The 14,445-nt window shown below is 33.8% G+C and overlaps 1 protein-coding gene and 1 long non-coding RNA gene across 5 annotated transcripts in view; one reads left to right on the top strand and one right to left on the bottom strand.

Annotated features, from left to right (window-relative positions):
* Positions 1-287: 287 nt before the first annotated feature.
* On the bottom strand, positions 288-628 carry LOC142242916 (uncharacterized). Its single transcript, XR_012724249.1, has 2 exons — positions 539-628; positions 288-481 (listed from the first exon to the last, which is right to left on the bottom strand). It is a non-coding gene; the product is annotated as an uncharacterized LOC142242916 (long non-coding RNA).
* A 1,126-nt stretch (positions 629-1,754) lies between these two features.
* The window catches only part of Gprk2 (G protein-coupled receptor kinase 2), a 647,504-nt gene continuing 634,813 nt past the window's right edge, over positions 1,755-14,445 (top strand). For 2 of the 4 annotated variants that reach the window (XM_075292158.1, XM_075292155.1), the window contains exon 1: positions 1,755-2,522. The gene's annotated coding sequence lies outside the window, so the exon portion shown is untranslated. The remainder of the gene's footprint in view (positions 2,523-14,445) is intronic. The other 2 variants (XM_075292157.1, XM_075292156.1) reach the window with 2 other exon arrangements.

Raw genomic sequence — 14,445 nt, 5'->3', positions numbered from 1 at the left:
ATTCAGTCCATTCCCTGCCAACATTTTTTGAATTTGAGGACTCTTTTGAGAATCCCCACTACGTCGAAAACAATCATATACGACATCAAAAACTCGTCGGAAAAGCGCCGTCACTATTGAGAAGTTGTACCACGCCAAGTTACTACAAAAATGTTTCGCATGAGTGCAATTATTAGGTGCCTTTATAGATCAATTTAGAACGACGCCAATAAGGGACCCTCCAAACAATCAGAAAAAGTGCATTTTAAGATAGTTGTAAAAGAATCATTGTGGTCGAGTAAAACACGTTTGTTTAGATATTTATTAATTTGATTAAACATTTACAAATTCTTAAAAATATAACATTTATACCACTATCACATTACATTTAACATAATTTTTGGCATTAATGATGATGTTGAGTTACAAGTAGCGAGTTACATGTTGCTGCGTCTATCAACCAGTGTTTTTATTCCATGGAGGCAGCGTGTCTGTAAAATATCTGAAAAACAATCACTTTATTCCATTTGGAAAATCACCAAATTGTTCACCAATATACCTTTCACAATTTTAAGCGTATAATCTATGTTTTCAGAACTTTATTTTCGTTTTTATTTAATTAAAATATAACAAGCTGGTTGCGCTTGGCGTTTCACAAAAAAAATGGCTTTTTTAACAGTAGGGATGGCAAATTACTTGCATGTACTTTTTGATGTACCTTTTCATGATGGTTGAAGTGACATTTACGAGTCTGTGGTAACGATGAGGTTGAAATGGAACTTTGAAATGCTGGCAGGGTTGTGATACCACATGGTGAACTTCCCTCTTATCACTGAGTGCTGCCCGATTCCATGTTAAGCTCAATGACAAGGGACCTCCTTTTTATAGCCGAGTCCGAACGGCGTTCCACATTGAAACCACTTAGAGAAGCTTTGAAACCCTCAGAAATGTCACCAGCATTACTGAGGTGGAATAATCCACCGCTGAAAAACTTTTTGGTGTTCGGTCGAAGCAGGAATCGAACCCACGACCTTATGTATGCAAGGCGGGCATGCTAACCATTGCATTACGGTGGCTCCCATATAACCTTCCTAACTTTGACAGCACTTCTTAGAATCCCCACCACGTCAAAAACAGTCGTATACGATATCGCAAAAATCACCGGAAAAGCTCCGTCATTGTGAGAAGATATACACGTCAAGTTACTGAATGAAAACATCGCTTCAGTATAATTATTAGGGCACAGACATTTCGTACGGATAAATATATATTCTGAACGGCGCATTAGCAAATTTAAAGTCATCACCTGTTTTTGTTGCCAGCCCATGGATATCAATTTTATTTTAAATATTGCGAATGCGCGAACACGCAAATCTATGTCAATATGTTAAAACCTGAACAGGCCTGTATAATAAAATTTGAATGAAAAATTAATAATTTTACAACATTTTCACAAATGTAATTTTGATATTATCGGCTTAACTGTGAAGTTGGAAGTTGGATACATATATCTGTTTTAATTGTTAAAGTTTTTCAGCGTAATAATTATTTGGGGTTCTACGTTTTGTTTTTACTTAATTTTAATTTCTTTTTGAAAAAGTGATCTAGATTAGCATCCCTATTAACAATTCCAATAAGTATAAAATACTCATCAATGGGAATGTACTCATTAACTTTTTGTGGATAAGAAAATGTACTTTTCTGTACAATCATTGGACCATATCAAATAGCTTTATCTGTCTTCATAGCATTCTTTTGGTTCATTCTTTCGTTAAACGCCGTTCGCAAATCACGTACGCGGATACTCGGTGCGAGATAAACTGTTATATTCTAACGTTTACTGGTATACCGTCTATACAAAGCAGTGTTGTCTCGTCGCGTTTACATCGCCGTTCATTTCTCAGCACAGCGCCGCCCCCTCGCCCATTTACGCCGTCGCGAAGTAGTGAAAGAGAGAAGGAAAAAAATAAAAAAAAATCATTGAATATTTAATGCCGTCTTTCGTCGGGTAACAAACGGTCAAACGGTGTACACGCACTCGGTGGTGCGCTTTAATCAATAAAGCAAATAAAATCCAATAAGAAATTTATTTAGCAAATTCTCAATCATAAATAATAACATACCTGTGCAATAATTTCAAAGCGAAAAGTGCCAATCACCTGTGTAAATTTTTTCTCATATTTATTGGTGGTATTTTATTGCGGTGGCACAAAAGTGCATGTGAGAGTGTTTGTGTAGGCAAGTGTTGGTGTGAGTATTGACGGTCGGTCGCAATAATAAGCAAAACAAGTGATAGAGGGAAACAGAGAAGTAAAACAACGATACAACACAAAATCAAAATCTGCAAACTACAAAAGATCGCAAAAGAAAACACCTTAAAATAAAGTGAGCAGTCGACGGCAGAAAACTGACAACGGTGACAACGACGACGACGTCGTCACGACTTCTACAACAACAACAACAGCATTAAATGTAAATATTACAGACAACAAATGCCGCAAAACGTCAACAACAGTAACGCCACCCGAGTATATCAAAGAAATGTAAATTTCCAAGTAGAATTTAAGAAACACAAAAAAATCATCCACCTTGTTAATGGAAATGTGAATGCATTTCACTAGTATCCCTTTAAGCCTTAACGCCGACTCCCATTTGGATTACACACCCCATTTTCTATTTCCTTCCAAAAACATCTACCATACATTTTTCATCGCGGCCAAAAGGACAAAACAGAAAAACGAGCAAAGCTTTAAATCCATAAATTATTACACATTCATTTGGATTGTATGAATGGTATTGATGGAGAAGAACAATCTTCCTATGATTCAATGTTCAGTATGTAATTAGATTGCTAAAAATATCCAGACCGCAAGAAGAAAAATATTCTGATTTGAAACTAAATATATAGAGAATTCTAATGACTTTTTGACCACAATCTTGCCTAACGATGAGTAGTTTGTCTTATCGTGGAATTGGTATATATGGATCATAGCTACATAGCAATAAAGAAAAAATAAACTGGTATAACAGTAGTCCATGTGGACATTTAAGCTACAACAACAGGCTAAGATGTTAGTATCTATAGCGGTGGCACGAATTTGAGGGTATCTTGAAGGACCATTTGCAAGATCTTAGGATGGGTGCATCTTAGAATAGGGGAAAAAAGTAAAAACATGTTTTTTTTTGTTTTCGAATACATTTTTTGGGTCGAATGATAGATCGCCATGTCAATTGTTCATATTTAAAATATCGTATAGGTACGATTGATGTTTCGTCAATGGGTGCAGTCCCACCTTGTCTGTAAGGATAGCGACACACATTAGCGTAGCAAGACAATTGTCCTAGGGGGGGGGGGGGGGTATAGCCCCCCTAGCTAAAAATTTATAGACTGAACTTATAGGTTCAATTAATGTTTTATTTCATAAAATTGAATAAAAAATTAGACATCAAAATAACTCGACAATTAATTTATAATAAAGCAACTAAAAGTAGTTTCACACTTTTCCCAGCAAAAAAATTGTGAATTGTTCTAACGGCACAACTTTAAAAGTACTTCCAAAAATGTCCTCAATTATTTTAACTACACAGGAAGTTTTTTTTACTTCATTTTTTTCTCGTATTTTAATGTGTAATTTTTTGTTTTCTTTTTTTTCAAATAGTTAAAAAAAAGAGTAAGAATAAATAAATTGGTACAAATTATTCAAATTTTGCCACAAAACTGCTAAATCCATTATAGAAAAATCGATAATTTTGGAAATTATTCGAGGACGTTTTTCCTCGAATAATTTCCAAAATTCCAAAATTCAAACAAGCGTCAGAATGCATTAAAAATCATAAAAACAATATAAAAATTATTTATTTGGGAAAATATCACAAAATTTTTTAATTCACATTCAAAACAATGAATTCGGATCTCACCTTAAGAAGTGATGCAAATTCATTGCAACGGCTGTTGAAACGGTGGACATTTGTCCTATGACAAGCTCATATTACATTCATTGCTTCTCCGCCAATTTTGCACCACTTAAGACCCAAAAAGAACATTTTCACTACTTTTTGGCAACGTTTTTTCGCAGCATTATTAAGATATTAATTTATGAAAGAATAGTTTTAATATCAATTACTATTTTTTTAATTAAATTGACTAAACTAAATCAATCATAAGTTCAACCACAGCTTTATTTCATAAATATCTGACTTCAAACATTGCCATCGGCAACTACTACCACAACCCAAGTAATTCGATTGTTCATGAATGTCTTTAGCGGAACTTTGTGCGATTGTATATACTTGTTTAATTTTTATAAAAATTAAAAAAAAACTATTGACATTTATTGAAAAATGGAAAATCATAAATAGAGTTTCAAATTCTGGGGGGGGTCTAAGCCCCTTCCCCAGAGGCCTTCCTACGCTTATGGCGACACATGTATATTATTAGTCTAGTACACACTTTTTCATAATTGTATTTTAACATCATATTGTCATAAGCGTAGAAACGCCTTCGGGGGGAGGATTTCCGTAGAGACGTACGTGTGGGTGCCAAGGGCCTATGTTTTCTGAATCGCCAGTTGTGGTTGCCAAGAGCCTATGTTTCCTGAGTATCCAATGATTCGTAGGCCGTTAGGCATTTAATTGTAACCAATATTTTATTGTTTAATCTAATCAGATTCGAGTGAAAACAAGTATATACGGCCGTAAGTTCGGCCAGGCCGAATCTTATGTACCCTCCACCATGGATTGCGTAGAAACTTCTACGAAAGACTGTCATCCACAATCGAATTAATTGGGTTGTGGTATCACCATGTACCAAAATTCAGCCGGCTGAAATTTGCTTCTCTTAGAGGCTCCGCAAGCCAAATCGGGTGATCGGTCTATATGGGGGCTATATATGTAGTTATTGACCGATGTGAACCAATTTTTGCATAGTTATTAGAGACCATATACCAACACCATGTACCAAATTTCAGCCGGATTGGATGAAATTTGCTTCTCTTAGAGGCTGCGCAAGCCAAATCTGGGGATCGGTTTATATGGGGGCTATATATAATTATGGGCCGATGTGAACCAATTTTTGCATAGTTATTAGAGATCAGCCGGATCGGATGAAATTTGCTCCTCTTAGACGCTCCGCAAGCCAAATCGGGGGATCGGTCTATATGCGGGCTATATATAATTATTGACCGATATGGACCAATTTTTGCATAGTTGTTAGAGACGCAAGCCAAATCGGGGGATCGGTCTATATGCGGGCTATATATAATTATTGACCGATATGGACCAATTTTTGCATAGTTGTTAGAGACCATATACCAACACCATGTACCAAATTTCAGCCGGATCGGATGATATTTCCTTCTCTTAGAGGATCGGCAAGCCAAATTTGGGTGTCCGTTTATATGGGGGCAATACGTAAAAGTGGACCGATATGGCCCATTTGCAATACCATCCGATCTACATCCATAACAACTACTTGTGCCAAGTTTCAAGTCGATAGCTTGTTTCGTTCGAAAGTTAGCGTGATTTCAACAGACGGACGGACGGACATGCTCAGATCGACTCAGAATTTCAACACGACCCAGAATATATGTACTTTCCGGGTCTTAGAGCAATATTTCGATGTGTTACAAATGGAATGACAAAGTTTAAATACCCCCATCCTATGGTGGAGGGTATAAAAATTATGACAACTAACTAACAATATTTTCTATGTCTATCTGTTATAAAATAAAAATATTTGAATTTAAATTCTAAATAAGAAAACAAAGTAGCTACATACGCAATCTAGTTTTGTACGACTATACGAGTTCTATCCCTGTTAGCTCATGGATATCAATTCGGGTTATAATTACGTATTTGCAGGTAAATAAAAAAATTCGCACCGGTGATACACTTCGCCAAATTGAAAATACCTTAGCGTTCACAACAAAAAGTTTGGATATCCACTTAAATTTCATTTTCACTTTTTAAATCCAAGAATGCGAAAATTTGGTGTTCTGAATTTCACGGTCATTTAAACTTTTCTGTAATCAGGTGGGTTGCATAAATCACCAAAAAATCACTAGGTTGGAGCTCAAAATAAGTGGCATCAAGAGACTTTTTTAAATCATTATTATTGATAAATTTATAAAAAAAAATAAAAACTTATTATAAATTTATAAATAAATTAAAATATTTTCAAGTGACAAAAGCGCAACTTAGTCAACTTTCACCATGACTTGTGCTAGTGAATTAAGTTTAGGAAAATTGAAGTGAACATGAAGACTAGAACATCAAGATTGTGGAATTGATTCACATTCATCTGCTAGTGAATATATGAGCATTGGCATTTTTGTTTAATCAGCTGCGTTGCACAAATCACCAAAAAAAAAAAATCACTAGAGTGGAAATAAAAATAAGTGTAATCAAGAAATTTTTTTGTTTTTAATTAAATATGATTAAAAAAACCATGTATTATAAAAACAAATAAATTTGTTGAAATATTTTTTAATAAAATCTTTTGTTGACAAATTTATAAATAAAACCTTACAAATTTTTTTTTATGTGACATAAGCGAACGTAGTGAATTAAATTCACGAAACTTCCAGAGAACAAGGACACTAGAATACCAAGATTGTGGATTTGATTCATATTCTCCCGGTAGTGGGTATGTGAGCATGGACATTTTTGTGTGGAAATATTATATTTAAACAAACCTCATGTATTACAAATAAAACTAAATTTTTAAGTGGGTATATATACCCTAAACCACATAGTGGTCAGGGTATAATAACTTTGATCTGCCAAAAAATGTGCTTACCACAAATGTTGATTTTAGACCCCATAAAATATATACTGATTGACTCAGAATCCCCTCCTGATTTCAACTTATGAACTACAAAATTGCACAGATTTGGCTCAGCCTTATATCTAGAGTATATATTTTGTAAGAGAAAAATTTGATGCAAATATGGTTGATTTATATGAAGGAAAACTATTAACAAAAACCTTCTATAAAAATATTTGTAAATAATCAATTAAATATTACTAGTACAAATTTGTGACTAATGGATTGAGAGACATTTGACAGTTTGTTCTGAAGCGAGTAGAGATATTTTTAAAGGAAAGAGGAATGGTGTCGATGTTAGCAATATGGTGTAGTCTATCAGTAGAAAAGTCCCATGGCAGTCTGAGGACCATTTTCAAAATCTTGTTTTGTGACCAATGCAATTGTCTTATGTGTGTCTTTGCACAACCACCCCATACCGGGCATCCATAAAGAAGGATTGCTCGAAATATAGTTCTCACTATCAACATTTTATTAGTTCTACTCAGCGATGAGTTCCTGTTAATAAGGGGGTACAAAATCCAACATACTTATCAACTTTTTTGGTGGTTTCAGAAATATGTGTATTGAAAAGAAGTTTCCTATGCAAGTAGGTTAGGTTAGGTGCAGCCCGATGTATCAGGCTCACTTAGACTATTCAGTCCATTGTGATACCACATGGTGAACTTCCCTCTTATCACTGAGTGCTGCCCGATTCCATGTTATGCTCAATGACAAGGGACCTCCTTTTTATAGCCGAGTCCGAACGGCGTTCCACATTGAAACCACTTAGAGAAGCTTTGAAACCCTCAGAAATGTCACCAGCATTACTGAGGTGGGATAATCCACCGCTGAAAAACTTTTTGGTGTTCGGTCGAAGCAGGAATCGAACCCATGACCTTGCATATGCAAGGCGGGCATGTTAACCATTGCACCACGGCTTGGCTTCGTATCCAAGTAAATATACGGTATTTAACACTGTCAGACCAGCTAATGCTGCTCCCTGCAAGAGTAAGATTCGAGCTCGGCAAGTAACATAACTTTCTTTTCCTCGTAAAAAAGATAGCCTGTGTCCTGTCAGAACTCAGTTTTATCTTCCATTTGTTGTAAAATGCATTCAAATCGTCAAGCTTTGTTGGAAGTTCAGTCAAAGTGTTATGACTGAGTTCATGCTCTTGGAATATAGCCAGGTCGTCTGCATATGCCGCAAATCTACAGAGGGAGATCCTGGAACATTTTTTATACACCAGATGATTTTTAATCAAATTAAATATTCAAATATTTATATTTGCACAAAAAATTGCAAATAAAACCGTGAAAATACAAAATTTAATTTTGAGTAAATTTCCTCTTAATGAAAAAAAACAAAACGAAATGTCTGAAAATTTATTTGGGCTTTTTCAACATTTTCTGGTCGGAGAGCGATGGGTCATCTATTACTTAGTTATCTACACACGCAAAAAAAAAAAATCTGATTCAATCACGAAATTAATTGATCCAATTAATTTTTTAATTGAAATGTCTTCAATCATGAAAATGATAGTATCAATCACAGTTTTAATTGGGCATAGAAAAAATCCTTTATTAAAAAATCAATTGATGTCATTAGCAATTTTCAATGAATTATATCCTGCGCCACACTGTGGAACAGGGTATTATAAGTTAGTGCATATGTTTGCAACACCCAGAAGGAGACGAGATAGACACATGGTGTCTTTGGCAAAAATGTTCAGGGTGGGCTCCTGAGTCGATATAGCCATGTCCGTCTGTACGTGAACACATTTTTGTAATCAAAGTCTAGGTCGCAGTTTTAGTGCAATCGACTTCAAATTTGGCACAGATATGTGTTTTGGCTCAGAATAGAACCCTATTGATTTTGGAAGAAATCGGTTCAGATTTAGATATAGCTCCCATATATATCTTTCGCCCGATTTGCACTTATATGGATCCAGAAGACAGAGTACAATTGGTAGTATAGTCAAGTGTGCAAAATTGATTGAAATCGGTTCAGATTTAGATATAGCTCCCATATATATATTTTGCCCGATATGGACTTATATGGCCCCAGAAGCCAGAGTTTAGGCCCAATTTGGTTGAAATTTTGCACATTGGGTACAATTAGTAGTGTAGTCGAGTGTGCTAAATTTTATTGAAATCGGTTCAAATTTAGATTAGCTCCCATATATATCTTTCGCCCGATATTAACTAATATGGTCCTAGAAGCCAAAGTTTTGGCCCAACTTGGTTGAAATTTTGCACTAGAAGTACAATTAGTACTGTAGTCATGTGTGCCAAATTTGGTTGAAATCGGTTCAAATTTAGATATAGCTCCCATATATATCTTTCACCCGATATAGACTAATATGGTCCTAGAAGCCGGAGGTTTGGCCCAATTTGGTTGAAATTTTGCACTAGAAGTACAATTAGTAGCGTAGTCATGTGTGCCAAATTTGGTTGAAATCGGTTCAGATTTAGATATAGCTCCCATATATATCTTTCGCCCGATATGGGCTAATATGGCTCTAGAAGCCAGAGGTTTGGCCCAATTTGATTGAAATTTTGCACTTGGAGTACAACTAGTAGTGTAGTCAAGTGTGCCAAATTTGATTGAAATCGGTTCAGATTTAGATATAGCTTTCTCCCGATTTACACTCATATGACCACAGAGGCCAATTTTTTACTGTGATTTAGTTGACATTTTGCACAAGGAGTATAATAAGCATTGTTGCTATGCGTGCCAAAATCGGTTCAGATTTAGGTATAGCTCCCACATATACGTTTTTCTGATTTCGACAAAAATGGTCAAAATACGATCATTTCCCTTTTAAAATCGCCTCTGCTTAGTCGAAAAGTTGTAAAAATTACTCTAATTTTCCTCTACTTCTAATAAAGGGTGATTCTTTTGAGGTTAGGATTTTCATGCATTAGTATTTGACAGATCACGTGGGATTTCAGACATGGTGTCAAAGAGAAAGATGCTCAGTATGCTTTGACATTTCATCATGAATAGACTTACTAACGAGCAACGCTTGCAAATCATTGAATTTTATTACCAAAATCAGTGGCAGAAAATCCGCTTTTTTATCGACAAATTTTGTTCAGCGATGAGGCTCATTTCTGGTTGAATGGCTACGTAAATAAGCAAAATTGCCGCATTTGGAGTGAAGAGCAACCAGAAGCCGTTCAAGAACTGCCCATGCATCCCGAAAAATGCACTGTTTGGTGTGGTTTGTACGCTGGTGGAATCATTGGACCGTATTTTTTCAAAGATGCTGTTGGACGCAACGTTACGGTGAATGGCGATCGCTATCGTTCGATGCTAACAAACTTTTTGTTGCCAAAAATGGAAGAACTGAACTTGGTTGACATGTGGTTTCAACAAGATGGCGCTACATGCCACACAGCTCGCGATTCTATGGCCATTTTGAGGGAAAACTTCGGAGAACAATTCATCTCAAGAAATGGACCGGTAAGTTGGCCACCAAGATCATGCGATTTGACGCCTTTAGACTATTTTTTGTGGGGCTACGTCAAGTCTAAAGTCTACAGAAATAAGCCAGCAACTATTCCAGCTTTGGAAGACAACATTTCCGAAGAAATTCGGGCTATTCCGTCCGAAATGCTCGAAAAAGTTGCCCAAAATTGGACTTTCCGAATGGACCACCTAAGACGCAGCCGCGGTCAACATTTAAATGAAATTATCTTCAAAAAGTAAATGTCATGGACCAATCTAACGTTTCAAATAAAGAACCGATGAGATTTTGCAAATTTTATGCGTTTTTTTTTTAAAAAAAGTTATCAAGCTCTTAACAAATCACCCTTTACATATATATCGAGCGATAAATCATAAATAAAAGTTTGTGAAGTTTCCTTAAAATTGCTTCATATTTAAATCTTTCGCATTTTTTTACTATCATTGTGTTTTACCCTAGTGCATTAGCCGACTTAAATTTTGAGTCTATAGAATTTGTAAAAGTCTATCAAATTCTGTCCAGATCGAGTGATATCTAAATGTATGTATTTGGGACAAACCTCTATATATAGCACCCAACACATTTGACGGATGTGATGTGGTATCGAAAATTTAGATCTTCAAAGTGGTGCAGGGTATAATATAGTCGGCCCCGCCCGACTTTAAACTTTACTTACTTGTTTTTTAATTAATTTTGAATGCAACCCCCCAATTAATTTTTTATTTAAAAAGGTAAATATTTTCAACTACTTTCTGAATTTGCTTAGAGTTTCTATTTGGATTAAGGAATGTTCATCACTTTTTTAATTCTATCAATTAATTTTTTAATTAAACATTTTAAAATTTTCAATCATTGACTTAATTAACTTAATGTTTCTATCTTGATTAAAAAGTTAATTGTATCAATTAATTTATTAATTGAAAAAACATTCAACTTCAATTAACTTTTTAATTGGAAATATTCTGGTGATATTTTTTTCTGTGTATGGTTAGATCATATATGACTAAAAACTACATAATTGCTTAAATAATTGAAATATTTCTTTGTCGCAGAGTTTTACTTGGAAACAATAAATTTAAAATTTCTAGAATAGATTCTGGATTCATAAGAACCATTTTTGTTTGAGTTTTAGAAGAATCTTAAACATATCGTCTAAGCGTGCAAGAAAATCTAATGAAATAAAAGCTTTCATCATATGATTTGGAATTTATAAAACCCGATATAAACCAAATACAACAGAGTTTTTTTGAAACTAAAATACCTCTAGATTTCACCAAAAAGTAAAATTTTCTATTTCTAGAAAAGAAGAAGTCAAATCGGGAGATCGGACTATATGGGCGCTATATCAAAACATGGACCGATACTCCCCATATACTTCTAGATTTGCAATTTGAAGCAAATTGGATTATTCATTCCTCTTGTGAGGAATTCTGTTTACATGAGGTCTTTTTTTGTTAGGATTGCTCGGTGTTGGAATGTGTTACCCTATTCTTTACGCATTTTTTTCTCAATGTAGTAATGTCTTTCGACTGAAACTTTATGAATATTTCAATGCCTGATGTTGAATTTACTTCACTTGACTGGACAATTTATTCTCTGTTCTTTAGTTTTTTGTCACTGATACGGAGTTATTTACTAGTAATTTATACATTTTTTCCTACTACTTGAATTATTTTCGTGTATTAGATTTGGGAAACCGGTTGTGATGTGTATTTATTTAGTTGTAAGGATCTTAATTTTAAAGTCTTTTTACTCTGAAGCCTATGGTAATGATTTGTTACTGTGTAATACATTATGTGGGCCACTAGGCCTTTGTATTATATTGAATAAATAAATAAATAAATAAATAAATAAATAAATAAATAAATAAATAAAATTTCTGATTTTATGAAGTCCAGGAAGTCAAATCGGGAGATCGGTCTATTTGGAGGCTTTCGGCATACCTATGTCGTTTGAATTTCAATAAAAATTGTTGTGTATAGAAGTCAAGAAGTTAAATCGGAAGATCGGTTTATATGGAGGGGGCTCTATCAAAAGCATGAACCGATACAAACCATATTTGGCACACATATTTGTACCATTACATTTTTGAAAAAGTCAAATCGGGAGAAAGGTACATAGCCCATCTTCTAACATGGCCTGCCTGCAGAAAAAGCACGAGTTTTATGCAAAATTACTTCACTATAGGTTCATTATTAAGTAGTGCGATTACCACAGACGGACAGATGGATATCGCTATATCGTCTCCTATAGTCGGAAATCGATATTTGGATATGTTCTAAATGGAATAACAAACTTATTATGACACCATTACCATTCTATGGTTCTGGGGGGTATAAAAATAAAAATCACATGCTACTCGTATGACTTTTCTTATTGATACCAAAAGTTAAATGAAAGGAGTTAAATAAAAAAAATAATATAAATAAATAGAACAATAATTAGAAAGTAAACAAAAAATATCATAATCATAAAATTTGGCACAAGTACAACAGTACCTAGCGTATAGAGTAGAAATGAGAATGGAGAATGGAAAGATAATAGAAATTTACAAATAAATAATTACAGTAAAACCTCTCAGAAGTTGACACACCCATGGTTGTCCAAGTTTTGTGTTCATTTATAAGAGAAAATAATTTAGAAAAATAAATGAATTAAAGAAAACTATTCCATATTGGAGCTCATCACTACCTACTACAATTAGATTTTGAACCAGGTTAAGAAGAAGTTGTTTTACGTAATTACGTAAAGAAGTGTGCACCCACGGTAGCCTAAATAATGTCCACATTTGGGAGGTTTCCAGTTATAAGAGTTCAACTGTAATGTGTTAATATAGCAAACATGTCATGACAACTGTTCACTTTTTAGAAGTGTCCGGATTTTAGTGGTTTTGAAACATCTTGGAAGTGTAATGTGAGTAAGGTATAAAGGAAAACAACCCCCCCCACCATATACAAAAACGTTAAGGTGGGTATTAAGTTCGAGTTTAGACGCTAAAATCGTCATTTTTTCACGATTACTTTTCTTTAATAATCCATTTTGTGGAATACAAACTATGTGCAAATTTGCTTTGGGCTATTCCCCATCGAGCTATAATAAAATTTGCAAATGTATAATTTGATGCCTTTCTTTACTAATTTAGTTTTCACTTTAGCGGCTAAAATCGTACTTAGTACTCACCTTTAAAGACAATTTCAAGCCTACCTTTTCCACATAAATTCATTCGATGAAGTGAATAAATTATTTTGCATATGGATATTAAAATTTAATTGAGCCAATATAAATCAAATAATTTCAAGTATATTATTATTTCTAATTAATGCTGTTATTGATACAAAAATAATGCGCCTAGTCAATTTTTCAAAATTTCAATAGCTACACATAATTTTTTTTCTGATTTAATTACGAAATGAATTGATTCAATTAATTTTTTAGTTGAAATGTCTTCAATCACAGAAATGATAGTATCAATTAAAATTCAATTAAAAAATACTATTAATTTTTGTTTTAATTAAAAAATTTGTTGTATCAATTAAATTTGTAATTAAATATTTTTTAAAAGTCAATTAAGAATTAAAAATTTTCATGAATATTTTTTCTGTGTATGTGTTTGAAAATTCTAAACATTTGGGAAAGTCAACTTATTAATTTTGATTAACATTCTTAGGGCCTGTTTCTCAATATTTCGTTATTACATATCGTGTTGATAAACCTGCTAATTCCATAAAAAATTTTTCCAACCTGTGGGTTAACGTCCGTTTAAGTACTAGTCGGAGGACATTAAACTGACTACTAAAGAAGAATAAATCGTTAATTCACCTCTACTGGCTGTTATCATGTAGCTCCGTCCGTTAGACTTTAGCCGTTAATTAAAAAAAACGTAAATTACCTATATACAAAAAAAAGTCCGATTCAATCACGAAATTAATTGATCCAATTAATTTTTTTAATTAAAATGTCTTCAATCACGAAAATGATGGTATCAATCACAGTTTTATTTGAGCATAAAAAATATACTTGATTAAAAAGTTAATTGATTTCATTAGCAAGTATCAATCAATTTTTTAATTGAATCAATTCAAAATGTAAATGATGTTGATTGCAAAACTCAATTAATTTTTTTTATGAAAAACGTAACTATTGTCAATTGCTTTCTTCACTGACCTAGTGTTTTTAGTTTCATAAAAGATT

This window comes from Haematobia irritans, chromosome 1 (assembly GCF_050003625.1).
Source record: "Haematobia irritans isolate KBUSLIRL chromosome 1, ASM5000362v1, whole genome shotgun sequence".
In the NCBI taxonomy this organism is placed as follows: domain Eukaryota; kingdom Metazoa; phylum Arthropoda; class Insecta; order Diptera; family Muscidae; genus Haematobia; species Haematobia irritans.
The sequence above is the reverse complement of the archived record's forward strand: the minus strand, read 5'-3'. Positions and strand labels throughout refer to the sequence as shown.